The 27,908-nt window shown below is 44.4% G+C and overlaps 1 protein-coding gene across 16 annotated transcripts in view; it reads left to right on the top strand.

Annotated features, from left to right (window-relative positions):
* Positions 1–8,678: 8,678 nt before the first annotated feature.
* Positions 8,679–27,908, top strand: part of SLC8A3 (solute carrier family 8 member A3) — a 154,234-nt gene continuing 135,004 nt past the window's right edge. For 7 of the 16 annotated variants that reach the window (XM_078335266.1, XM_078335260.1, XM_002754055.5 and 4 more), the window contains exon 1: positions 9,165–9,747. The gene's annotated coding sequence lies outside the window, so the exon portion shown is untranslated. Of the gene's footprint in view, positions 8,797–9,164; positions 9,760–27,908 lie in introns of those variants that run through there. The other 9 variants (XM_078335265.1, XM_009006249.5, XM_035260846.3 and 6 more) reach the window with 2 other exon arrangements.

Raw genomic sequence — 27,908 nt, 5'->3', positions numbered from 1 at the left:
TGTACCCAATACAGGAGCACCTAGATTTGTAAAACAAGTTCTTAGAGACCTAAAAAATAACTTAGACTTCCACACAATAATAGTGGGAGACTTTAACACCCCGTTGTCAATATTAGATCAACAAGACATAAAATTAGCAATGATATTCAGGCCTTGAACTCAGCTCTGGACCAAGTGGACCTAACAGCCATCTACATAACTCTCCACCCCAAATCAACTAGAATATACACTCTTCTCAGCACCACATAGCACTTATTGTAAAATTGTCCACATAATTAGAAGTAAACACTCCTCAGCAAATGCAAAAGAACAGAATCATAACAGTCTCAGACCACAGTGCAATCAAATTAGAACTTTGGATTAAGAAATTCACTCAAAACCACACAACTACATGGAAACTGAACAACCTACTCCTGAATGACTACTGAAATAAAGAAGTTCTTTGAAACCAATGAGAGCAGAGAGACAACATAGCAGAATCTCTGGGACACAGCTAAAGCAGTGTTAAGAGGGATATTTATAGCATGAAATACCCACATCAGAAAGCTGGAAAGATCTAAAATTGACCCCTAACATCACAACTTGAATAACCAGAGAAGAAAACCAAACAAATTCAAAAGTAGCAGAAGACAAGAAATAATTAAGATCAGAGCAGAACTGAAGGAGATGCAGAACTGAAGGAGATACAGACACGAAAAACCCTTCAAAAAATCAATGAATCTAGGAGCTGTTTTTTTTAAAAGATTAACAAGTAGATAGACCACTAACTAGACTAATAAAGAACAAAAGAGAGAAGAATCAAATAGAGATGTAATGAAAAAATGATGAAGGGGTATCACCACTGATCCCACAGAAATACAAACTACCATCAGAGAATACCATAAATACCTAGATGCAAATAAACTGGAAAATCTAGGAGAAATGGATAAGTTCCTGGACACATACACCCACCCAAGACTAAACCAGGAAGAAGTAGAATCCTTGACTAGACCAATAACAAGTTCTGAAATTAAGGCAGTAATTAATAGCCTACCAACCAAAAAAAGCCCAGTACCAGATGGATTCACAGCTGAATTCTACCAGAGGTAGAAAGAGGAGCTGGTACCATTCCTTCTGAAACTATTCCAAACAATAGAAAAAGAGTTAGTCCTCCCTAACTCATTTTATGAGGCCAGCATCATCTTGATATCAAAATCTGGCAGAGACACAACTAAAAAAGAAAATTTCAGGCCAATATCCCTGAAGAACATAAATGTGAAAATTATCAATAAAATACTGGCAAACTGAATCCAGCAGCACATCAAAAAGTGTATCCACCATGATCAGGTCGGCTCCATCCCTGGGATGCAAGGCTAGTTCAACGTATGCAAATTAATAAATGTAATCCATCACATAAACAGAACCAATGATAAAAACCACATGATTATCTCAATAGATGCAGAAAAGGCCTTTGAGAAAAGTCACCATCCCTTCATACTAAAAACTCTCAATAAATTAGGTATTAATGGAATGTATATCAAAATAGTAAGAGCTATTTATGACAAACCTATAGCCAATATCATATTGAATGGGCAAAAGTTGGTAGCATTCCTTTTGAAAACCAGCACAAGAAAAGGATGCCCTCTCTCAAAACTCCTGTTCAACATAGTATTGGAATTTCTGGCCAAGGCAATCAGGCAAGAGAAAGAAATAAAGGGTATTTAAATAGGAAGAGAAGTAAAATTGTCTCTGTTTACAGATGACATGATTGTATATTTAGAAAACCCATCATCTCAGCCCCAAAACTCCTTAAGCTGATATGCAATTTCAGCAAAGTCTCAGGATACAAAATCAATGTGCAAAAATCACAAGCATTTCTAAACACCAATAATATACAAGCAGGGAGCCAAACTATGAGTGAACTCTCAATCAAAATTGCTACAAAGAGAATAAAATGCCCAGGAATAAAACTTATAAGGGACGTGAAGGACCTCTTCAAGGAGAACTACAAATCACTGCTCAAAGAAATAAGAGAGGACACAAACAAATGGAAGAACATTCCATGCTCATGGATAGGAAGAAACAATATTGTGAAAATGGCCATAATGCCCAAAGCAATTTATAATTTCAATGCTTTTCCCATTAAGCTACACTGACTTTCTTTTGAGAATTAAAAGAAACTAAATTTCATGTGGAACCAAAAAAGAACCCGTAAAGGCAAGACAATTCAAAGCAAAAAGAACAAATCTGGAGGCATCATGCTGCTTGACTTCATACTACACTACAAGACTATGGTAACAAAAATAGCACGATACTGATACCAAAACAGATATATAACCAATGGAATAGAATAGTGTCCTCAGAAATAACACCACACATCTATAACCATTTGATATTCAACAAACCTGACAAAAACAAGCAATGGGGAAAGGATTCCCTATTTAATAAATGGTGTGGGGAAAACTGGCTAGCCATATGCAGAAAACTGAAACTGGACCCCTTCCTTACACCTTATACAAAAATTAACTCAAGATGGATTAAAGACTTACATGTAAAACCCAAAACTATAAAAACCCTAGAAGAAAACCTAGGCAATACCATTCAGGACATAGGCATGGGCAAAGACTTCATGACTAAAACACCAAAAGCAATGACAACAAAAGCCAAAATTGACAAATGGGATCTAATCAAACTAAAGAGCTTCTGCATAGGAAAAGAAAATATCATCAGAGTGAACAGGCAACCTAGAGAATGGGAGAAAATTTTTGCAATAAGTCCATCTGACAAAGACCTAATATCCAGAATCTACAAGGAACTTAAACAAATTTACAAGGAAAAAACAACCCCATGAAGATGTGGGCAAAGGATATGAACAGACACTTCTCGAAAGAAGACATTTATGTGGCCAACAAACATGAAAAAAAGTGCATCATCACTGGTCATTAGAGAAATGCAAATCAAAACCACATTGAGATACCATCTGATGTCAGTTAGAATGGCAATTATTAAAAAGTCAGGAAATGACAGCTGTTGGTGAGGCTGTGGAGACATAGGAACACTTTTACACTGTTGGTAGGAGAGTAAATTAGTTCAACCATTGTGGAAGACAATGTGGTGATTTCTCAAGGATCTAGAACCAGAAATACCATTTGGCCCAGTAATCCCATTACTGAGAATATATCCAAAGGAGTATAAATCATTCTACTATACAGACACATGCACATGTATGTTTACTGCAGCACTACTTACAATAGCAAAGACTTGGAATTGCCCATCAATGATAGACTTGGTAAAGAAAATGTGGCATATATATACCATGGAATACTATGCAGCCATGAAAAGGGATGAGTTCTTGTCCTTTGCAGGGACATGGATGAAGCTGTAAACCATCATCCTCAGCAAACTAACACAGGAACAGAAAACCAAACACCACATGTTCTCACTTATAAGTGGGGGTTGAACAATGAGGACATGTGGACAGAGGAAGGGGGACATCACACACCAGGGCCTGTTGGGGGTTGGGGGCCAGGGGAGGGAGAGCATTAGGACAAATACGCAATGCATGTGGGGCTTAAAACCTAGATGATGGGTTGATAGGTGCAGCAAACCACCATGGCACATGTATACCTATGTAGCAAACTGGCACCTTCTGCCTATGTATCCCAGAACTTAAAGTAAAATTTAAAAAATGCAAATTAAGGCCACAAATTAAAGTTAAATTTATATCCACCAGAATGGCTAACTTTAAGTAGTCTGAAAATACTAAGTGCTGAGAAGAATATGATCATACAGTCTTGGAGAGGGAGAGTGTATGCAAATGTTCACAACAGCATTATTCAAAAAATGAAAAAAAGAAACAATTTAAATATCAAGAGCAGAATGAAAAGTTGAGTTGCATATTTATTCAAAGGAAACTATACAGCAATGAAAAATTACAAATTGTTGCTACACACAACAATATGGATGAACATCACCAAAATTATGTTGAGCTAAGAATCCCAAAATAGTACTTTCTATCTGCTTCCGTTTACATAGAGTTCAAAGTCACATAAGATTAATGTATGGCTTTAGAAATCAGGAGATCTGTTCCCTCTGGAGAAGAAGGGCAGGCATGACTGGAGAGGCACAAGGGGGTGCTCCTGGGGTACTTGTATTACTTATTGTTCTGGATGATGATTAAATTGTGAAAATTCTTTGAGCTATAATTATGACTCGTGCACATTTTTGTGTGTATAACCTACTGCAATAAACTTTATTAAAGGAAAAAAGAAAAGATAATTAAGTGACAAATTTTTGAAATACAAGTTATAATGAGATTAAGCATAATATAACCCATAGATAAGAATTATGTCTCACTAAATACCCTATTATCAGACAGACTTACTAAACTTCCATCTTCCCCACAGAGCTGTTCCAGAACTTACTTTCAGCTTCAACTTGACTGCTCTTATTTCTTAATTGCTATCAGATTGTATAGCCCAAGGGCTGCAGAATGCTGGCACCTAGGTTGCTGTGAGAAGAGACACCACGTCTTCTGCGGGATGGTCTGCTGCTTGTGAAGTGCATGAGACAAGTCAGTGCATGAGAGGCACTGACTTGTGGAGTTCTACAGCATAATGGTAAATACTGGGGCCTCACCAAGAAGCCACATGGCCCCTTCCCACTGTTCACCCCATCTGCCCCATTACATGCTGCTCAGCTTCTGGAGAAAGGGTATCCTATGACAAGGACTCACAGAATCAGGGCTACTATGACAAAATACCAAAGACTGAGTGACTTAAATAACAGACATTATTTTCTCAGTTCTGGAGGCTAGAACTCCCATGTCAAGGTGTCAGCCCCTGTGACTTCTCTCTCCTTGGCTTGCAGATGGCTGCCTTCTTGCTGTGTCCTCACAAGGTCATCCCTCTGTCTGTCTGTGTCCTAATCTCTTCTTATTAGGCTAGTAGTCATATGGGATTAGGGTCCACTCTGACAGCACTGTTTTAATTTTATTACCTCTTTAAAGACCCTATCTCAAAACCCAGGCACATTCTGGGTACTAAGAGTTAGAGCTTCAACATACCAATTTTGGCAGACACAATTTAGTCCTTTAAAGAGTCGGTTTAGTTCTTACTAAGCTCTGTGAATGAGCTGAATCCTATAACTTCTCTGGGCCTATGTTTCCTCCCAACTTGAAAATGAGGTTTGTGGCTTTTTCTCCCAATGCTGACAATACATAGCTTGCTTTCCAGTTTTCCTATGAATGTCTCCTTGGATTCCAGTACAATCAGATATAAATAAACAATGGCAGGCCAGGCGCGGTGGCTCACAAGATCAGATCGAGACCATGCTGGCGAGCGTGGTGAAACCCCTGAAAGACACAAAAATTAGCCAGGCATGGTGGTGTGTGCCTGTGGTCCCAGCTACTCAGGAGGCTGAGGCAGGAGAATTGCTTGAACTCGGGAGGCGGAGGTTGCAGTGAGCCGAGATGACATCACTGCACTCCAGCCTGGGTGACAGAGTGAGACTTTGTCTCAAAAATAAATAAATAAATAAATAAATAATGGCAGAAGTGGAAGTCACAGTGTCATTACATTTAATGTTTTCCAACCCTGTATGCATGTAGTGAGGAGAAAAAAATCCAAGCAAGAATTCCTGAGACTTCATAGGCCACAGGAAAGTTGGCTGTACAACTTAAGATGGGAGAGAAGCAGGGCTGGGGGAGAAAAGAGTAGTGGAGAAGGAGAATTGATATATTTTGGGGGATTGGTCTGTTCCGGAAACCGTAATCTCACTGAATTCTCACAACAACCTCATGAAGTGGGTACTACTATCATTATTATTCCCATTTTCCTGCTGAGGACACTGAGGCTCAGAATGCAGAGTTGGGCTTTACTATTTCAGTCTACCTAGAATGCAGAGGAACCCACGCAAGTCAGTTTTGCTTACAGAGGTGGTTGAGGTGTTTTGGCACCTCTCCCTTCCTCCCCCAGCACTGCCCTGTCACAGGCGACAACAGGAAGACCAGGCTCCTGTCTGTTCTTTTTGGTAGTAAAAAAAAATGCCATTGACCAATTCTGTTCTTGTTGCTGTTGGTTCAGTTTTAGTGAATAGGTAATGTTCACTGAAAAGATATCAATAGGTATTAACAAGCTAACAAATTAAATTCTGGCACAAGCAAAACTAATCCACAGGGACAGAAAGCAGATGAATAGTTGCCTGTGGGGAGACCGGATGAGAGTAAAGGGTCCTGAAAGAACTTTTGGGGGAAATGAAAATGTTCTATATCTTGATTGAGGTTGTTGCTGTACGTGTATATACTTGTATAAAAACTGATTGAGCTATACACTTAAAACAGGTGAGTTCTTAGCAGTAGTGGTCATGTTGGGATGCCTGTAACTTTGTCTCCCTTAGGAATGTCAGATATTGGCCGGGCGTGGTGGCTCATGCCTGTAATCCCAGCACTTTGGGAGGCCGAGGAGGGTGGATCACGAGGTCAAGAGATCGAGACCATCCTGGTCAACATGGTGAAACCCCGTCTCTACTGAAAATACAAAAAAATTAGCTGGGCACAGTGGCGCGTGCTTGTAATCCCAGCTACTCAGGAGGCTGAGGCAGGAGAATTGCCTGAACCCAGCAGGCGGAGGTTGCGGTGAGCCGCGATGGTGCCATTGCACTCCAGCCTGGGTAACAAGAGCGAAACTCCATCTCAAAAAAAAAAAACAACAAAATGTCAGATATTTTAGTATCATCAGTTAGTTTTTGCAGATATCTTGAAGTATTATTCCTGTTCCTCACTACTGGGATGGTTTTGCAGACTCACGTTCCTCACTACTGAGACATTTAGCCTGTGCTCTAGACCTTGCCTTTGATGCCTTAATAAAGCATATATCACAAAAAGGTGAGCTTTGTTGTATGTAAATTATATCTCAGTAAAGTTGATCTAAAGAGAAAAAAACCACCAGAAATCCACCATCAAGAGATAACCACTACCATTTCGTGTTTTTATGCTGCCAGAACATGCATATTCACCCCTACCCCCCCCGTGCCCCCCCCCCGCCCCCGGCCACACACACGCTGTATCACATTGCGTTCTGGTTTTGTTTTTTCTCTCTCTATGATATATTATAAAAACCCTTCCCTGTCAGTACACAGAATGCTACATCGATATTTCTACGGTGGTAGAATATAGCATTATGTCAACAAAATATGTTTATTTCACCAATTTGTTGTGTTGGAAGATTAAGATGTTTCCAATTTTTCACTCATAAACACCACCACGAATATCCTTGTAACTAAATATTTGAGCCTTAATGATTGCCAGAGAACAAATTTCTTCCAGTAAAATTACTGTGTCACAGTCATTAACATTTTTAAGGAATTTGATGTATCTTTCAAAATTGCTCTCCCTAAAAACTATACCAATTTATATGCCCTCTAGCCATCTCTTTGTTTGCACTGTAGACTGATCAACATTGTGGCTCTCCACAGGAACAGACACAAGGTAAGTCCCAGTAATTGATGTATCCTGAGATCACGCAAATTTAGAAGCTACTGAAATCTTTCAAAGTCAGTGTCCCAGCCCTAACTTTGAATGAAATTCAAGACCCATAAAAGTTCAGGGCTCTGAAAGCACTCCTACTGAGCACACCCAGGACTGACTCAGGATTCGGCCAGAAACCACCACATGGCTTACTAAAGGAACACGGAGTTGCAGGACCAGCAAAGACCTCCTGCCATCCCAGGCTTGGAGATTTCCTAGTCGCTACACCCACTTAATCTCTTTGAACCAAGCCTTGCTCCAGAGCAGCTGGGCAGGGGAGCCAGGGATCTCAGGAGTCACACACACTGTTGTGGTGTCAGCACAACTCTGGTTGGTTGCACTATATTCCAACTCTTGGTTCTGCTGCTTGTGGCCTTGGAATGGTTATTTACCCTCTGTAAGGCTCGATTTCCTCAACGGAAAAATGGAGTTGGTAATTGTACCTGGCTCCTGGAGTTTTAGGAGGATGGCATGAGATAACACAGTCAAATTCACTAGCACCACTCCTGGCCCTTAAAAGGTGCTGATATTAGGTAAGTATTATTATCATCTATTGGTCCCTCACACTTAGCTTCAGGCAGCAGAGAGGCCTCGGAGAACAACTTCCGGCCCTTACATTCTGACTTGTCTGCGCTGATGTCGCTACAAAAAGCCAGCCACCAGGCTCATTTTAGATTTGCCTAATGCCACCGATAAGCTAACGACTTGAAACCCCATTCTTAGGAGGGGCCTGCCCACCCCTCATGCCTCTAGGACCAAGCCTGACAAATATAGCAGAAATTACAGGCATCTGATTTAAGGCTACGTGTGTACACTCTGCCTGAGCCAAACCCCAAGCTCTAGTCCCGCTGCTGCATCAAAGGACCAGCTCTCTTCCAGCATCCCAGGCCCAGAGTAAGCAGCAATTTGGGAGGCAGCCCCCTCTTATTTTTAGCCTTAGAAACCCGAAAAGCCAACATACCAGAGCTCACCCAAGCGTCTTTCACAAGCTGTTGTTTGACTTGGGTTGAGAAAATGACAGACTGGGTTCTGCACCAAGAAGAGAAGAAAAAAAGAGGGGGAAAAAAGGAGTTTTCTCTTCCCTCCGCTGCCAACCTCCATCCCCCTCAACTCCTCCCCTAAGCATGGGTGGACCCTGCCTGGGTAATCGTTCTCTGCTATATTTAAAAACCACAGATGTGTTTGGTGGAGACTTCATTTCGGAATTGCAGGCAGCGTCTCCTGAGGACAAGGGGAAAGCCGGTGCCGCGCGCCCGCCTGCTGCCTGGAGCTCCCAACTCGGCAGAATCCAGGTCAGGACGCGCCGCCGTCTTGCTGTGTTGCCGGCTGGGAGGCGCGGGTGCCAGGCTCCGACTGGAGCGGGTGGCCGCGGGGCAGGGGTTCGATCTGAATTCGGTCCTTGGGGGCTCTGGATGCGGGTTGCGGGATGCGGGATGCGGGATGCGGGTTGCGGGTTCGATTTCCCCGCTGCCGGTCGGGGAGAGTTCTGAGAGTCTCCCCTCGGTGCGCGAGGATAAATATGCGCGGCTTGTCATTCGGTGAGGCGCTCTCTCCCAGCTGATAGGGTGACGTTCCTTTTGGAGGCTTGGAGATTGGCTTTTTGATTTGGCGTCTTGCGGCAGCTTAATGGGCAAAGCTCTCGGCTCGCCCAGAAACCAGCCTCTCCGCGCGTCCCCTCTGCGCGCGGCGAGGCCGAGACGTCTCCCGCGGTGACAGCGTGCAAGGCGGAGACCCGGCGCGCTCCCAGCCCCGGGAAAGCCCAGCCGACGCTACCGCAAGCCCGAGCCCGGGTCTCTCGGAGCCGCCAGGGCGCGCCGGGCTGCTCGCCTTCCTGCCCCTCCCGGCAGGGATCCCCCGCTGCCAGCGGCCGGGTCTAGGGGCCTCTCCCCGGCGTAGATTACAGCCCCGCTCTGGGTCGGGGATTCCCCCTTTCTGAAATCGGCGCGGAAGGACCCCTCCCCTCCCGGGCCCCCTCGTCCTGGCCCCAGACACCCTCCCACCCAGACCTCGCGCTCCAGATGCGCTGCCCGGCAGCTCCCTGACAGCTGCGAGCCCGCGAACCGGGGCGGGCGGGCGGCGGCGGCGGCGGCGGACTGACATGCCCTGGACACGGCTGCGGCCGGCGGGCAGCCCGCGGGGGCGATGAGCCGCTGCGGCCGGTGAGGAGCCCGGCGGCTGGGGCATCGCGCACCTTCCTCACCCCACTCACTTGCCCACTCCGCTCGGGAGGCCGAGAGGAAACCGTGAGTAACGGGGTGAGCTTCCTGCCCTTCCTCCTTAGCGGGCAGCCAAGATGGGGAGGTAGAGGTTGGGGGCCTTGGGGTGCCCCTAAGATGATCCCTGATTGTGAATTATGTCGTTAAGTTCTTTCTCAAGATCATTCATATGAACCGCCTTCCTGTGGATTTAGTGCCAGAAGAAGTGGGGGGAGGGTGTCCGGAAAGTGTATTGTGTATGCAGTGTTGGGGGAGCAGGTCTGGCAGAGTGGGTGTCTACTGGAGGGTGCTGCCAGGTGGGGAGGGGCAGAGAGAGATGCCTGGGCAGATGGGTACAGTTGGATCGTCGGTATGCCGGTCTGGGAGCGGGTGCTGTTTGGGGAGACTGATTGCTGTGTTGTGTGCTGGATGCGTGTGGGCACATGTGTGCCGCCTGGGGCCAGGGCGTGTTGTGCTTCTGGGGCTGTAACGGTCCGCCGGGTTTGGGGGCTAGAAGGGAAGCGCGCTAGCCACTCGGCGCGCGCTCCCGTGCACAGATGCACGCACGCGCGCACCCCAATCTCGGGACTCCACCGCCGGGTCCGGAGCTGCAGCCCCAGCGCACTGACCGCTGGGGCCAAAGAGCCGGGGGAGAAGGAGGGTTTCTCCAGTCCTCCACTCTCCAGTCCCCGGTGGTCTGCGCGGTCTGGGGCTAGGTGAAGATAATTTAAATATATAATTAACCCTCCGCCGATCCCCCAGCACGCACACGCGTACACACATACGCGCGCGTGGAAACACACACGCACACACAGCCAAAGCCCTCATTCAGAGGCTAGCGCTGCTGCTCCTGCAGGCCCTGGCTGACCTGCCCCGAAGACCTAAGCCACTGGGAAAGATGGTGAAAGCAATTTGCTCCGGGGGCAGGGGGGAGCGGTTTTTCATCTTAATTCATTGTGTTTTATTTTTAACCATGTGGTAGTGGTGGGGGGTGGGGGGTTAAATAGAACAAATGCCTTTAATGCAGTACCATAAATTTACCCGCTCATCGCAGCTCTCTCTCTCTCTCCCCCTCCTTTCTCTCTTTCTCTTCCCCTCCCTTCTCTCTCTCTCTCTCTCTCTCTCTCTCTCTCTCTCTCCTTTCCTGACGATTAAAAAACAAACTCCTCTCCTCCCCTTTCTCTCTCTCCTTTCCTAGTGATTAAAAAAATAATAAACCTCTGAACGCGTTTGGTGGTTAAGTCTCCCAGGCAGAAGAACTGAAATTGGTTTCAATTTATCAGAAACGCAGACTGCAGCAGGCGCCGCCAAGCTCCAGAGTGGTCAAGAAACACCCGAAGGGGGTGGGGGCAGAGGGGGTTTGGCGGGGGGTGGAATGTGGGTACGTGATGGGAACACATCCGGCCTTCTGGTGGGGGACCAAAAGGGAAGCCTCCTCGGCCCCTGGCGACCCGGTGACTTGCAGCGGCGTGTGATTAATCTTCCACAGCTGTCGTGCCCCATCCACTTGAGCTGAGCTCTTGTTTACCTCGGTTTTCAAATATAGCTGCTGCGCCATGCTCTTCCTGAAATAGGGGGATCAGTTCACCCTTCATGGGCTCTTGGCCTCCCGCGCTTCTTTTTTGCTGTCCTCACTGGCCGGATCCAAGTTTGAGAGGAACCTGCCCCTTCATGCTTTGCAGGTCTCCAAAGGAGGATGGCTGATGGTCAGAGCTTAGGCTAACTAGATGTGGGCTGATCACCCAGGCCCTCATTGCAATCTACAATGCCCAGCAGCAGCCCCTGCACACAAGTCCACTTTGTAGCCTTCTTTTTCTTTAAATAAAATATATATATTGGGTTGAGAAGGAGAAGTAGGTAAGGCCTATAGAACTGAACTTGGTTGAAGTGGTTCTTTCTTTAACTTGATGGAAAAGGGAAGGCTGTTCATGCAGTTTCCTCCACTTGGAATGCTTTATTTTTCTTCCAACATACCCCTAAAGTATTCCTACTCACGCTTCAGCTCTTCACTCAGGAGTTACTGCCTCAAGGAAGCCTTCCATACCCTCTCTGACTAGGCCAGATCCCTGCTTATTATACACCTGTATTAGTCTGTTCTCACGCTGCTAATAAAGACATACCCGAAACTGGGTAATTTATAAAGGAAAGAGGTTTAATGGACACACAGTTCCATAGGGTGGGGAGGCCTCAGGAAACTTACAATCATGGCAGAAGGGGAAGACATGTCCTTCTTCACATGGCAGCAGCAAGGAGAAGTGCCTAACAAAAGGGGAGAAAGTCACTTATAAAACCACCAAATCTTGTGAGAACTCACTATTGCAAGAACAACAGCATGGAGGTAACAACCCCCATGGTTCAGTCACCTCCCTGGGTCCCTCCCAGGACATGTAGGGATTATGGGGACTACAGTTCAAGATGAGATTTGGGTGGGGACACAGCCAAGCCATATTTGGCTATGGAGTCCATTGAACTCCAAAAAGAAAAAGCATTCATTTATTCACTCAGCGAGCCATTTATTCAATAAATATTCAACAGCCACTTACTCTGCCAGGCATATACTAAGTCCAGAGGCAAATAAAATAGAATGGACCCTCTGCTCATAAACACTCATAACCTGAACTTATATTTTTGAAGTCATTTAAAGATGCACATAAAATTTATGTATGTGATTGAGTAACGCCAGACACACCTCTAGACAACAGACTCCACAAAGTAAGAAAAGATTGCTGGTGTTTATTCACACTGTGTCCCCAGGGCCTAGTACTGTTCCTGGCATAGGGAGGGCACCCAGTAAATGTTGGTTGAATGAGTGGATTTGGAGGAACAATTACATTCTTTCCCTCTCTGTTCTTGCTCTTCCCATCTCTCCTTTTCGCCACCACCTACGGCTTCCTGGTTGGAGAAGGGAGAATATGGTTATGAAACTGATCCTGTTAAAACTATTCCCATGCCCAGTGCTTCTCCAGGTCTGGGACCCTGAAGCTGATAGGTTGTCATCTTGCCCCAGCCCTGCCCTGTGCCTGTGCAGGGTGGTTCCTCTTGCATTCTCTAACCACAGTTATTGGTATTGTTTATGGGCAGTGCTAGTGGGCATGTTCCCCAGCCTGCATGCTTCAGTCATTGCCCACAATCAGGATCTGGGAAATGTGTCACGCATCTGGACTTCTTTTCAAACTACTAAGTTTAGATAAAAAGGAAGGAATAACCCCCTTCATTTAAGCCTGGTTGCTTTGCCTAAGATATTCAAATATGTGATGAGGTTCAGAAAACTATTGGATTCCAAAAGGAAAAGCATTTGTTTATTCATTCAGCTAGCCATTTATTCAATAAATATTCAACAGCCACCTACTCTGCCAGGCATGTGCTAAGTACAGAGGCAAATAAAATAGAATGGCCTCTTTCTTCATAAACACACATTTCAGCAAGGATAAACAGCTAGTGAACGGACAATTACTGTATTTCTATCATGATGATGGAAGCATATAGGAGGAGCACCTCTTCCTAGGGGCTTAATGAGGACTTGTAGGGACAGCTAAGCCCAAAAGGGGAGGATGAGTAGGAGTTCACTTTGGTGAAAGAAAAGAGGAGAGGAGAGTGGAGGGAGAAAGTGTTATGAGTGAAGGGATTAGTATGCAAAGACCTAACGTGGGTAAGAGTTCTTCCAAATGACTAAAGACAGAGATAAAAATGCAGGGGAGTTGAGTCTGGAGAAGGCATAGGAGTCAAACCTTGAAGGGCTTGTACTCCATGCTAAGAATTTCCACTGAGTTTCCAGTGTGGGGTTAGGAAAATTTTGACTACTGATTTGAAGGGTCAGACTGGCATTTTAGATAGTATACTGAAACTGGAACATAGGAGAGAGAGGAAGCCAAAGAGAAAGCTGTATAGAAACCCAGGTGTACAGCCCTGGCAGCCTATGAAGGTGAGGGCAGGGGTTTCCTCTTTCTGTTTTAATGCACAAAGTGTCACAGGTAGTGACTATTTGGGACTAGTGTCGTGTGGGAGGTAAAAAGAATTTACCAACATAGTTGTAGGTAAAAAATAAAAAGGCAGATTTATAAGAGAAAGTATGAAAATACACTGCAAGGAGGCAACGAGCAGGCCAGCAAGAGAAGAAAGAGCTGATTGCAAGGAGACAGGCTTGCTGGGGATTTTATAGGCTAGGACTTGTGTTGGAGAGAGCTACGTGCAGTACTGATAATGCCAAGGCTGCAGGGAGTTAACTTGCACTTTTCTATCAGCCGATGGTCTGGTGATAGCCGGACACAGGAAGATTGTGAGTTATTTGCACAAGAGGGCTATGTGTCCTGGACCATGAAAAAAGGCAGACCATGAAAAGAGCTGCTTTCTCTTTTGCTTTCCCCTGGTCCTGCCAGCCTGACTTATTTTCCCTAATTAGGACTCCACACAAACCAGAGACACCCTTCTAGGAAAAAATTTCACTAATTTCCTCCAACGAGATTGGTTTATGTTTGGTTGTTCATTTGTTTTTTGAATGGGCACTCTAAACTCAATACTGGGCAGACGCCTTAGGGGAAAGGAGAAAGGGCTCCAGAGAGTGTAAGACATATTTCCTGGCCAACTGAACTGCAGAGCAAAGCAAACTCTCAAAGATTAGAGATGGAGAGATCCATGAAGGCTGGGACAGGCCTGAAGAAGAAAATTGGAAGGATAAGGATTTAGGTCTGTGGACTGTACAGCAAGACATCTAGATAGGAGACTCACATGTATCTATATGGGTATTTAAAAATAATATGGAGAGTGAATAAAAGCTAATTCTAGAATCCAGGGTACTTGGATGTGGCATATAGCATACAGAATCACATCTTTGAGAAGAAAACAGCTCTGTTTCATCTGTATATAATTTGGAGCAGACCAAATAGCATTTACTGACACGATATTTGGAAAGACAAATAGGGCTTTCCTAGTTGTGTGCAGGAATGCTGGGTCATGTGGGGACTAGATCCAGAAGTGGGACTGGAAGCTGTGCTCCTGCCATGGCTTGCATGTGATAATTTCCAAATCACTTGATGGGGAGGACCTCAAAGTCCAAAAGAGTGAAACCAAACAGTGTGAGCTTGGTCAGCATTCTTCCTTTGCACCCTGATTTCTCCAATGGGTTCCTCATCCTTCCCTGTCACTAATCTTAGAGAAAAACAAACAAACAAACAAACCTGCCCTTCTCTTTCCTGCACAGGGTCTGGGAGCCACCCTTGTCCTGCTTTTGTAAACTGCCCCAGTTCCATCTCTTATCTGAAGTGTCTTTCTTCTTCAACACAGAATCGTCTCCCCCCACAAACCCCATCTTAAAAAGAATATCACTTGCCTAATTCATTTTCCTCATCATACCCTTTTCCCATCATGTCTTCAACAAACTCTTGAAATTTTAATCACTTGTCTGCTTCCTCATCACTCATCCACTCACTTCCCACTTTCTCCACTTTCTCCCCACGTGTCGTCCCCCAAGGACTTCTGATTCCCCAAAATATAATGACATATTCCAAAGAGCTGCCTGCTGTCCTCTTTCTTTATCTCTCTCCCCACATCAGATAATGTTGACCGTTAGCTCATTAAGTCTTTCCTCTTTTGGCTTCTTTCACACGGAGCTCTCCAGGTATCACTAACTCTACATGGCTCCTCTTCAACTTCACTCCAAGATTCTCTCTTCTCCCAGTTTTTTCCTTTCTCCCTCATCCCTTGGCAGACTCCCTCCATGGTTTGTGCTGTTACTGCTGCGTGGCTAGTTTCCAGAGTCTGTGACTCTAGCTTTCCAAGCTCGGTATCTTCTTTCTAGCCATGTGCACAATATCTCCAACAAGATGTCTTGTTAACTCCTCAAGCTGAATTTTTACTAAGCCGACATCATCTTTGTCCTTAGGAGCTTCTTCTCCTACCTCCCACTCTCTGTTGATGGCGCTGATAAACTCCCGGTCACCCTGGCTCAAAACCTCCAAGGTATCTTCTTCATCCCAACCACAACTACTCAAGTGCAGACTTTATCACCTCTTGTATAAAAATAATGATAATAATGTGTGTGTGTTTACCGTCTGTCAGCTACTCTGTTGCAAAGTGCTTTACCTCGATTTTTCCATTTAATCCTTACCATAGCTCTATGAAGTATTTACTATTATTATAATGTAAAAAACAGCTTTCCACCATTTCCTCAACTTCAACTTTCCCTCTTTCAATTCATTTGAATCTGTTACGAGATTCACTTCCTAAAATGCCTTTGTAAACTTGTCATTTTTATACACACAAAAAATGTTGAAAGGTCTTCCATTTTTCCAGTTCCTTGTATTCAAGTTCCAGTCTTTTCCAGCTCCCTGAGTGACCTGGTGCCCCACTCTGTACCTAGACTCACTTTTTACAGTTCCCTTGCCCTTTCTGCTTTTGTGGGTTTGTTCACAGTTTACCTCCCCTTAAGCCTTCTGCTTGTTCTTCTGTGTTCACTTCAAACGCCTCTTTCTGATAGGAAGGCTTTATGGAGAGGCTGTCCTTTCCTCCTGTGAATTTTAATAACATGACATCTGTTTTTCATTAGCCCTTTACACTTTCTGAAATACATTTTTTTTTTTTGCATATGGCTTATCATCCTTCCTGGAGCAAGTGCTTTTTCTGTCTCCCACTGTATGTCACATGATGTCTGAAATACAGTAGGTTTTCAATGAAAAACGGAGTGAATAAATGAACATACTCCCTCACCCATGAAGCAGGTAAAACAAGGTCAAGAAAGGGCATCTATACTATTTCATAAAAGAAGACAATGGTGGAGTCAAAATTCAAACCAGGAACAGGGAAATGGTATAATGGCGAAGGCAATGAATTGGTGGTAAAAGGTTATATTCTAATTCTTATCACTTCCAACAACTGCAGGTAAGACCCACCTCTGCTCTCTGGGCCTTGGATTCCTTACCCATCAAAAGAGTTTGTGTTGGATGTGTTGACTTTTATGGTCCTCCTTGACCTGACAATTCTGTATTCCTCAAGTCTTGTTTTACAGCAGGTGGATTGTCTCCTGCTAAGAATACTTTTAGTGCTGATGGTATCTTTCACTTCAGAACCTTCCAGCTGTAACTTGAAGCCTCTAGTGTGTCTGTTATCACATTGAGTCTCTAGAGATCAACTTGGCCAGTCAACTCAGCTGTCCAGCCTATAACGTGCCCTAAACTGGTTTGAGTGTCCCAAGGGCCCCAGGTTGGCACTCCTCAATGTGCAGTCACCAGTCAGCTCCCACTGTGTTGCTCTAGGGCATTTGCAGAATGACTAGCAGTGCTCTAGGCTCCCAAATGTTCCAGACATCTTTTTTTTTTTTTTTTGAGACGGAGTTTCGCTCTTGTTACCCAGGCTGGAGTGCAATGGTGCAATCTCGGCTCACCGTAACCTCCGCCTCCTGGGTTCAGGCAATTCTCCTGCCTCAGCCTCCTGAGTAGCTGGGATTACAGGCATGCACCACCATGCCCAGCTAATTTTTTGTATTTTTTTTTTTAGTAGAGATGGGTTTCACCATGTTAACCAGGATGGTCTCGATCTCTTGACCTCGTGATCCACCCGCCTCGGCCTCCCAAAGTGCTGGGATTACAGGCTTGAGCCACTGCGCCCAGCCTCCAGACATCTTATCTCACCTCCTGCACTGCTGCCTGTCATAGAGCCCCCAGGAAAGATGTGTTTAGAGCCATGTAGACTCCGTTGAGAGTCTAGTAAAACCACTCTGCTCAGTGACTTTCCGGATGCTCCATCTACCCCAAACATACTATTGTACTCCCTCCCTAGTGAGACAGGAAGACTCTTCTTGAGCCAGTGTCTTTTAGCCCCTGAAAAGGAACTAATAGAGGAATCAACCTCAAAGGGAAATCATTAGGAGAGAACACATCTGCAAAGACAGTAGCCCCAGTAGGGGGCCCGGGGCATCCCTAGAGTTGATTGTACAAGAGAACTACCCAGCCTGGTCTCAGAGAGACGACTTTGACTGCCTGCCAGTTTTTATTTGTTCTTCCATCAGGCAATGATATGATTTAATTCCATATTTCAACATTTAAAAAATTAAAATAAATTCAATGGCATTAAAATACATCTGGCTTCTGGAGAATAGTCTGAGAAAAATGTACATAAAGGAGGCTGAGCACCAGCATCCCTTGATAGCTTTGCAACAGTGCAGAAGGATGTCAGCCTCCCACAATGAATAATCCCAAAAGATAGAGCCCAGGTGGTTCTCTCTCAGGAGCAGTGAAGGTCAGGAACAACGTCTGCTTCAGGCTGCCCTGGGTTTCTTCCTTCTCTGACTCTAGCCCCGACTTCCTTTCAGTTGCAGGGGATGCTTTCTCTTGGTCCTTCCAGACATGACACACTCCTTCAGGCCTGGTGAAAGGAGACCTCTGGCATTCAGAGCACCAAGGATTGGTTCTGGCTCCATTATTTATTGGCATAGAAACCCTCAGCAATAAATTGAGCCCCAGTTTCTTCTTCTGTATGATCATCCTCACAAGAAGGTTTAAATAAGATCCTGTCAGTGAGAAGGTCTTTGTAAACCCCTAGCACATAGTATTGCTTAACATTTATTGAACGAATAATGCAGTATAAGTGCCTTTTATCATTATGCCATACTCTGAAGGAAAAGTGAGGTGCCAGTGAGAGAGCTAGGATTGGAAGAAGGGGCTGTGTTTGGAATTAGACTCATGCCTTCTGTCCAAACACTATGTGGTCCCACTGGTTCCTGAGAAGGAACAAAATTGTCTGCACTCTGAGATAATTCGCTCTAACCATATACCTCTCTGCCCCAAGGCTTGCCAGGAAGTGTGAAGTCTCCTCCTAGATGCATCTTTCCAGAATCACTTAATGAAACTCCTGCAGAGTTATTATGCATCCATTCAACAAATATTTATTGAGTACCCCTTCTGCCAGTACTGGCCAGGGCACGGGGAACACCGTGGTGAACAAAAAGGACAAGATTCCTGCTACTATAGAGTAGATATTTGATGATAAACTAGTAAGCAAGCAAACAAGAAGAATGATGATTTCATTAAGTGAATATGGGGTATAAAGAAAATGAAAAGTGATGTTACAAGAGAGTACTGGAGGAGGAGACTACCTGTGCTAAGATGGGTGGGGGAAAGCCTCTCAGAGAGGTGGCATCCGAGGTCTGAATGAAATTTAAAAGTGACCTATGTGGATATTTAGGGTAAGGTTGTCCCAAGTAGAGACACCATAAATGCACAAGTTCTAAGGCACATGCTTGCCTGTTCTAGAAACTTCCAAGGATTTCATCTATGTTGGAGTGGAGTATGGATGGGGCAAAACAAAATGGTGGGATATTTGAAAGGTCAGCAAGTTAGAAGCTAGAAGAGAAGTCAGTAGCGGGTGGGATGCCACAGAAAAAGAGAGGATGCAAAGAATGTCATGATCTATCTAATTTACATTTTAAAGAGACTTCCTGGCTGTTTTGTGGAGAGTAGATTGTAATGGGTGGAACGAGGTTGACAGCTGTTGCAGAAGTCCAGGTGAGAGATGTAATATTAAATATTAAATTTCCAGCAGCTAGAATGGAGTGTGACACATCTGGCACGCAGTAAATTTGAGAATGCATCCAGGCAGAAATGATCTTCAAAGAACCTACAGCTGAATGGGCACATACTAAGTGCTCGACAAATACTTTCATTATGAATCAATGGACAGTGTTAGGCTTTCTTGTAGCCACTCTAGACTTTGAGTTAATCTCAATATTTTGGATCTTTTACCAATAATTCTTACCTTTCTAGCTAGTGCTATTTCTTAAGAGCAATATGTTCCATGGGCTCATTTTCTTCTGTGTGAAACTGCATGGTCATTTGAACAGATCTGAGACGTCTAACTCCACAACCTTTAGGCAGTGTTTAAGTCCGCAGACCCTTTGCTCACACTTGACTACTGATCTCATGTACTTTTCTGTGTGTCACTCCAGAGGGGGCCCGGCCTGCTTCATCAGTGCATCTCACAGAGCTTATCACAGTCTGGACTATCAAATCCACAAATGGTTATTCCCTTGACTAGACTGAGGAACACTCTAAAGCCAAGAAGATACCTAAGTTGGATGGTTTTGTGTTGATTTCTTCAGCTTCCATTTCTTGGGGCCTGAGGGTCTCAGGATCAGGATGAACTTTGCAGGGCCAGTGGAAGATGGGGCCTGATGCGTTGTGGTCCTTGCTAGGCCTCTTCATTCCTCTTTTACCACCATCTTCTATTTTCATTGGTCTCCAACTTACAATGATTCTGCTTTCAGTGCCTCTGAAGTCCACACTTTCCCTGGCAGCCCTTCTCCCACTGCCTTGGTTCAGGTCTCCCTTGCCTTTCACCCCAATCCTGGGAGAGTCTGGACTGGTCTTCCTGCCCTGCTTTCATTCACCTACCCATTTCCCACACTGTCATCACTCTAGGTTGCCTATCCAAAAGAAAAACATTGATCTTGTACCTCCCATGATTAAAAACCTTCAGTGCTCCCTTATTGCCTCCAAGAGAATGCTCACATTTCTTGGCCAGGCACACAAGGCCTCTTACCAGCAATTCCTCACTTATCTCCACAGCTTCTCTCAAGTCTTTCAGCCATGGTGCTCATCCTTCTGGAAACAGACACTGCTCGTTCAGGCTTCCACGCCCTTTAGCCTGGGCTTCCTATGGTCTTTGTTTGAGGTGCACTGGCCTCCACCCAGTTAATTCCTATTCATTCTTTAAATCTTAGAGCTAATGTTAAGCTGGTTCTTGCAACTAGCCCCAGTGATCCCAGGCAGTGCTATGCCTTCCTTTCTTGTGATCTCTTGGCATGTTGCAAATGCTTCAAAATCTGGTACTTGTTTTGTTGTAATTATTTGGTTTTCTGTCATTGTTCTCCAGTGAAGTGTGTGCTTCCCTAGAGGGATTATATTTTGTTCATATTACTCAAATCCAAAAAACCTTGCTCACAGAATCCCTGACAGATGGTTCTCCTGCCTCCAATTTGAACACTGCCAAAGATGGGAGAAATCGCTGGATATTATCCCTTCTATTTTTGCACATTCATTCAATGTACTCATTCATTCAGTAAATATATACTGAGCATCTACGGTATGCCAGGCACTGATTTAGGCACTGGGGATACAGACATATCAGATAAAAATTTCTACCCTCTTGGAACTTATATTCTAACTTTTTTGAGTGTGTGGAAAAAAATGAGTTTGGAACAAATGAGAGTAAACTTCTCACCATAATTCAGTGAAAGTCAGCCTGTGACACATAAGCTGTGTTCCATACAAATGCATGCATGAATAACTGAGCGAGCGAGTGAATGAACAAAGAGGCCATAAGGAAGTGTGAAGGCGTGCACCTAAGCTATTATCACTGAAGGGAAAATAATTAGAAATACAACTTGCTGAAAGTGGATGAGTAGCATCATTTTCCTACAAAGACAAGGGAATTCTGGATCTTTTATATTTCCTCAGTACAAGTATAAACCAAGTAGACAGCAAGCTTAGGGAAAGACAAAGGGAAAGTCTGCTTAGGTGGGTAGAGAATTGATGCTGACTATTCTTGGCAAGGTATGAAAGCAAGTGAGATTCCACGAGGAAGGGATGTTTGTCCAATGCATAGAAATGTCTTGTGGTACCCATTTATGAGTCAACGCATGATCTGCTGAGAGTCCTTCTCTCAATCCAAAGAAAGTCTCTAATGGCTAGAAATCTGGGATGCAAATGTCATAGTCTGGTGAGGTTCCTTCTCTTCTCTCCCAGGGTTTTCAACTTTGTTTGTATCTTAAAATCAACTAAGGAACTTTTCAAAAACAAATATTTAGGCTCCTCTCCCAGAGAGTCCAAAACTTAGGTCTGGAGTAGGATCCAGATGTCTGTATTTTTTAGAACTCCATGATTATTCAGATGCACAGCCATCTCTAGAATGTGATCCTGGTTCCATCACTGTCTCCAACTGGGGGATGACTTAAAAGCAGATGTCGACCCAGCAATGAGAAAAACAAAACTTAAATTAAGCTGAGCTAAGCCCTCTGTCTTCCTAGCTCTCTGGCCTACTCTCAGTGTTTGTAACTCCCCAGATCTGTCAAGGACTTATAAGTCCTCTGATTTCCACAAATCTAGCAAATTTCAGGCATCTTTGAATCATAGAATTTTAGAGGCACAGAGGGCCTCAGAGGTCAAGTTCAACCTGTTAGCCCTATCAATAGAGTTTCATTGAGTGTGATGATTCATTTTTCCAAAAACAAAAAAGCTTCCCCTTTGGGAGGCCGAGGAGGGCAGATTACTTGAGGTCAGGAGTTTGAGAACAGCCTGGACAACACGGTGAAACCCTGCCTCTACTGAAAATACAAAAATTAACCAGGTGTGGTGGTGTGCGTCTGTAATCCCAACTACTCAGGAGGATGAGACATGAAAATTGCTTGATCCTGGGAGGTGAAGGTTGTGGTGAGTCAAGATTGCACCACTATACTCCAGCCTGGGTGACAGAGCAAGACTCCATCTCAGAAAAAAAAAAAAGCTTCTCTACATTGAGTTGAAATTTTTCATAGAGCTTCTAGAAGAGTGTGGAAGACGGACAGGTAAACAGATAAGCCCAGTACAGTGTGACAAGTGCTTCAGGGGTGATCAGATTGTTAGAGAAACCCAAAAGAATAAATGACTCACTTTAAAATTAGAGGAAGAGGCATTTTCAGGGAAGGTTTCTCAGAAGACACAGAGATTTCTGGAGCCCAAAGTTCTTGACCCAAGGGATCCTGATCCCCAGCTTCCTCTTCCACCATCCCTTTCATCCCCTGGAGCTTAAAAGCAGACTAGCATTTGACACACCAAGTTTCATATCTCCTCTTTGCCACTTTCTCAGCTAGTAGACCTAGGGTAAATTATGAATCTTTGAGGCCCCGTCTCCTCATTTCTAAAACAGATAACAAGATATGTCTCATTGTGGGGAAGTAAATAACAGATATACAGTTCCTAGAGCAGTGTCAGCCATAGAATAGGTGCCTGATGAATATATATGATCATTGCTGTTGTCATGACTTTTTTCAAGTCCTTGATCCTTATAAAGCATGAGGAGATGGGGGCCTGCTGATGCCCTGGTCTGTCTAGGAAGTTTCTTTTCTCTTCTGTAAGTAGTACCTGGGAGAATGTCAGCAAGGTTTTATGAAGCTATCAGAGACTTCAGGGAAGGCAAAATATAACAATTGCATGAGATCAGAGAAGCAAGAACAGTGTAATATTATTTCACATATGACTGCAACATTCTCTACATTAAAAGCCCTGCTGCACTGCAGCCACTGCCCACAAGGGTTAAGGTAGCTATAGAGCCACCAAACTGAGCAGCAGAAGAAAATCATATCACTTTCCAAGATATAGTTGTAATCAGTTATTACTATAATTACTTGTTTGTCTTCATCCCTCATCAGAAAATAAACTCTCAGAGGTTGGAGAAGTGGTTCATGGCTGTATCTGCAATTGCTAGCACAGAGTTTGGTTAGCAGTTGTTTAAAAAATGGATTTGGTCCAAGGGACTTCTGGTAAATCCAGAATGTAGGCTCTCCTTGACTTTTTCCCAGTCCCTTCTTCCTACCACCCCCATCTAGCTTATTCCCTTATCCTCTGAGGTCTCTGTGGGAGTCTCAATTCCACACCTGGCTTTCACATGGCTCTGGGTCAACCTAACATAAATGTGTCCCTTCACTTCTTTCCTTTCTTGCCATCAAAGCATCTTTGACTGGAAGGAGCCACAGCAATCATCTAACCCAACTTGAATTTTATGGATGAGGAAGCTGATGTCCTGAGAGGGTCACTGACTTTCCAAGGTCTCACGCCTCATTGAGACATGGCTGGAAAGGAAGTTCTTGTCTGTTTTCAAATCCAGGGTTCTACCATGGATCCACTCTGCCTGTATGTAGCACCTCCAAGCTTGTTAGGGGCCTCCACATCTAGAAAGACTCAGCCTGCCCTCCTTGAGCCTTTGCTCAAAGGATTCCTCAAATCTAGGGTATATGCCAAGTATGGTGGTAACACCATGTGTCCTGGAGGCAGACTGCCAGAACTCAAATGCTTACCTTTCTGCTTACTAACTGGGGTCTTGGGCAAATTACCTAACCTCTACAAGTTCTAATTTGCCATCTTTAAAACAGGTGTGGTAATAATAGTACCTCCTTCATTGTGAAGATTCAAAAAAGTTAATCATGCAAACACATATTTAATATTATTATATTTTCCGCCTTGGATTCAAGTTCCAGTTGTTGCAATCAAGCTACCTAAGCAGGGGAGGTCACATCTTTCCTGCTCTTGAGAGAGTCGAGAGCTTTGTTCTTGTGTCTCTCGAGGAGTACTGCTGAGGACAGGACTGCACTGATTTTCACCCATTGGAGGCAGAGGAAGTACAGGAGAACATGCAGTGTGCGTAGACTCAGGTGACACGTAGGAGCCAGTGCAGCCTGGATGCACCTAAAACTTTAATATAAATTGGGTATGACGCCTGTGCAGGGGCCCAGATTTAGAAGCAGAGCAGGACGACTGTACCCAGGCTGGTGACAGGCCTGGAGCAGTGTTCCCATTGGAGAAAGTGGAGGGTGTAGCAGGAGGGAGAATTTGCTCAGTCTGTCCTGGTGGCACTGTTTTATTAATGATCTGGAAGAGCAGAGGAACGGTGACTTTAATTAAATTTGCCAGTGATATTAAAAGATGTCAGGAGCCACTGCTGAGGACACAGACACCTTGCAGATGGCCTCAGGGGTGTTAGGAAGATGATCTGGGAAAGAGATGAGAGGCTGGGGGCTGAGCCAGGGCATCAGTTTGGCTGAGAGGAATGTGACACGGGGACAGAAGGTCATAACGAGGAGAATCTACCCAGGCCCACTGTTCTTGTCTGTATCTGTTCAGTTTGCAGTAGAGTTCTGTCTGAACTTCCTGGACCCCCAGGTGGTTGGAATCTATCTATGCCCGCTGACAGCCATCCTAAACCCTTAGGTGGAATTGGTATTTCTGAAAGACAGACCATATCGTGTGATTCTTTGGTTTGCAACCCTATCATTGGCTTTTCATTGCCCTTAGAATAAAGCCCCATCTTCTCGGCCCGGCATATAAGGCTTGCCATGACTGAGGTTTTCCCTACTGTCTAGCCTCATCTACTGGCCCTCTTGCTGCATGCTGCAAGCCTTGTAATCCCGTGCCCACAGCAGCCTTTTTCATTATGTTCCCATGTACCATGTATTTGCCTTTCCCTGGGCTGTTCTCTTCGACTTGAATGCCCTTCCATTTTCCTTTTTTTTTTTTTTGACTGAAGCCCACTCATGCTTGAAGACTCATTTCAGGGATCTCCTCCTTCAGAACACCTCCCTGAATCCCCAGGCTGGCTCAGTGCCCTCCTCACATACCGACAGTATTCTGCCCTACCTCCACTTTTTACAGTAAAAGTGTCTATTCATACATCTGTGCACTTCTGCTAGATTGTACCTTTGAGAGCAAACGTGGTGTCTGATTTTTTTCATTTAATCCACCAGCATCTAATACCAGGTCTAGCAAATCACAGGCTTTTGTCAATGTTTGTCAACTGAACTGATGAGAAGGAGAATATTTGGATGAAAGGCTACAGCTTTAAAGGATGGGATTAATGTGTCAAAAAAACAAAAAAATTTAAAAAAAAAAAGAAAGAAAAGAAAGGCTACAGCAGGCAGCCAGGATAACTCCAGTAAGCAACCTCCAAATAGCGAGTTTCTCTTCTGAGCAGGTGTGGGACAGTCATCTTGCTCCTAAGTCCACATCAGACTGGAAACTGATTGGAGGCCATGGATGTTCTACAACAAAGTGGAGCATCTTAGTAAAATGTGGTGGTTAAAACCATAATTATGTCATCTGTCTGTGAGTTCTAGCTCTACTATTTCCTTTGTACTCAGTTTCCTGAAATATAAAATAGGGATAAAAATATTACTAAACTCTAGGGTTTCTATGGAAATTAAATGAGAAAGTACTTAGCATTATGCATACAGTAAACACTTGTGGATGCTGGTTACTGTTATGAATGTCTTTATTATTTGGGGTGGTACGGGGGAACAGTCTCAAGTTGAGTCATATTCCTGAGTATGCCTCAGGGAGAAGAGTATTCTGGAACCACAGATCATCTGGGTCTCTAAGGGGTTGAACTGGACCCCCAGGAGGTTGGAATCTATCTCAATTGGTGTCTGGGCCAGGGCCAATCACATAAAAAATGACCACTGGCTTAGTCACTGGAGATATTCTTGCTTCCTCTAACATCTCAACCAGAAACCATTTCCTGGCAGGGCTGCAAAGAGGAACTGGGCATTCACAGGGCATCTTCCACCATCAATTTCAAAAACTGGGCGCATGCATTCACTAACCATTCCACCTCCTTGCCTTGTTTTCTTTCTTTTTTTTTTCCTTTTTGAGACAGAGTTTCACTCTTATTTCCCAGGCTGGAGTGCAATGGTGTGATCTTGGCTCACTGCCAGTTCTGCCTCCCAGGTTCAAGTCATTCTCCTGCCTCAGCCTCCCAAGTATCTGGAATTACAGGCATGCACCACTGTGCCTGGCTAATTTTTGTATTTTTAGTAGAGATGGTGTTTTGCCATGTTGGTCAGGCTGGTCTCGAACTCCTGACCTCAAGTAATCCACTTGTCTCAGCTTCTTAAAGTGCTGGGATTACATGTGTGAGCCACTGCGCCTGGACTTGCCTTGTTTCCTTTCATCTTTTCCTTCAGTTCATTTATTTTCTCATTGAATGGTTATTTTAAACTGGTCTCTGATTCTGATCATATAATAGCACATTCCCCCAAAAATCCTGTTGCCACAAAGTGTATGCAAGGCCAAAGGAGAACAAAGGCTGTGATCCTCCTTAATTCTCCTGGTCCACAAGATAAATAGGACTCCAAGTCCGCTGTTCATCAGGATGATTCTACCATCCCAATGTTCCACATCCTTTTACTCTGGAAGACCAGCTCTCTTCCCTCCCCTATGGATACTCACCCCCTTGGGATTGGTTGGTTCTCACAGCAGCCACGTGCTGTCCTTGGGTTGGCTCTTGATGAAAGAGCTGCACAGCTGTGCCCACCGTCTGTTGTCACTGCATGGGGCTCATTGGAATCCTCTAAGTGTCAGGGTTTTCAGAGGTCAAAGTAAGGAGCCAATATCCTTTTCTCTCCACATTTCTCTAGGGTGCGTGAGTGTCAAACCTCTGAATGAATGTCTTTGTGCACATCATTGATGACAAGAGCTTTCTTTATTTTTGAAGATGGATGCTGAACATCTTCAACCACTCTGTTCCTCCACAGTCATCCTCATAACCTCTTCTCCTCTGAGTTAGGTCAAAGGCAGAGGCCCCCACCACCTGTTGTGATGCCCCAGCACCCCGAGCACCAAGGAATGTGGGCGTCAGCACTCGGCAGTCTTGCCATTCTGGAGATTAAACCAAGTTAATCTTCAAAGCCCTTTGGGAGGGAGGTCTTCATGGGTACAATATACACCCTGATGTTTTGTGTCCTGAAGGGAACTTCTCTTTGAGCACAGGCTTTGGGAATTTAAAGAGGTCCCACATAGCCTCTAAAATCAAGTCAGGATTTGTCTTTGAAATGTGTATGTATTTCCAAAGCAAATGGTTATAATCAGATCAAAATGTAGAAGACTGATGTCTGAGGAATCTTCCTTGGTGGCTACATTTGTTAATTCCAAAAACATAGTTATTGAGAGCCTACTAACCACTTAGGATACCATGATAAACAGAAGAGACACAGTCTTTGCTCTTATGTCATTCACTGTTTAAGGGCTGAGAGCTGAAACATTAGTAAGAGTGGGGAGTGCAAACGAGAAACCCTCATTTCAAAGATGAGTAATGAGAATAATGGCATGTACAAAGGTCCTGGGGTGGACAGTCCCTTAGTGTAATCCAGGAGTGAACATGAAGGCCATTGTTGTTGAAATGTAATAAGGGAGAGAGTGATGGGATGAAGGGGAATGAATGGGAAGGAGTGAGTTCATGCAAGGCTTTGAAGGTTATAGGAAAAATCTGGTCTTTATATCAAGAGCAAGAGAAGGATATTAAAGGGCTTCAAATAGGGGAGTAATATGCTTAAGTCTGTTTGTTTGTTTGTTTGTTTTTTTAAAAAAGATTACTGTGGCTATATGAGGAAAGTGGAATTGAGAACTAGCAAGAATTGGAGTGGTGAGTTCCATTAGAAGGCTACTGCCGTAGATTCATCAGGTGAGGAGTGATGGTGG

Source organism: Callithrix jacchus, chromosome 8 (assembly GCF_049354715.1).
Source record: "Callithrix jacchus isolate 240 chromosome 8, calJac240_pri, whole genome shotgun sequence".
Lineage (NCBI taxonomy): Eukaryota > Metazoa > Chordata > Mammalia > Primates > Cebidae > Callithrix > Callithrix jacchus.
This window is presented reverse-complemented; position numbering and strand designations above follow the sequence as displayed.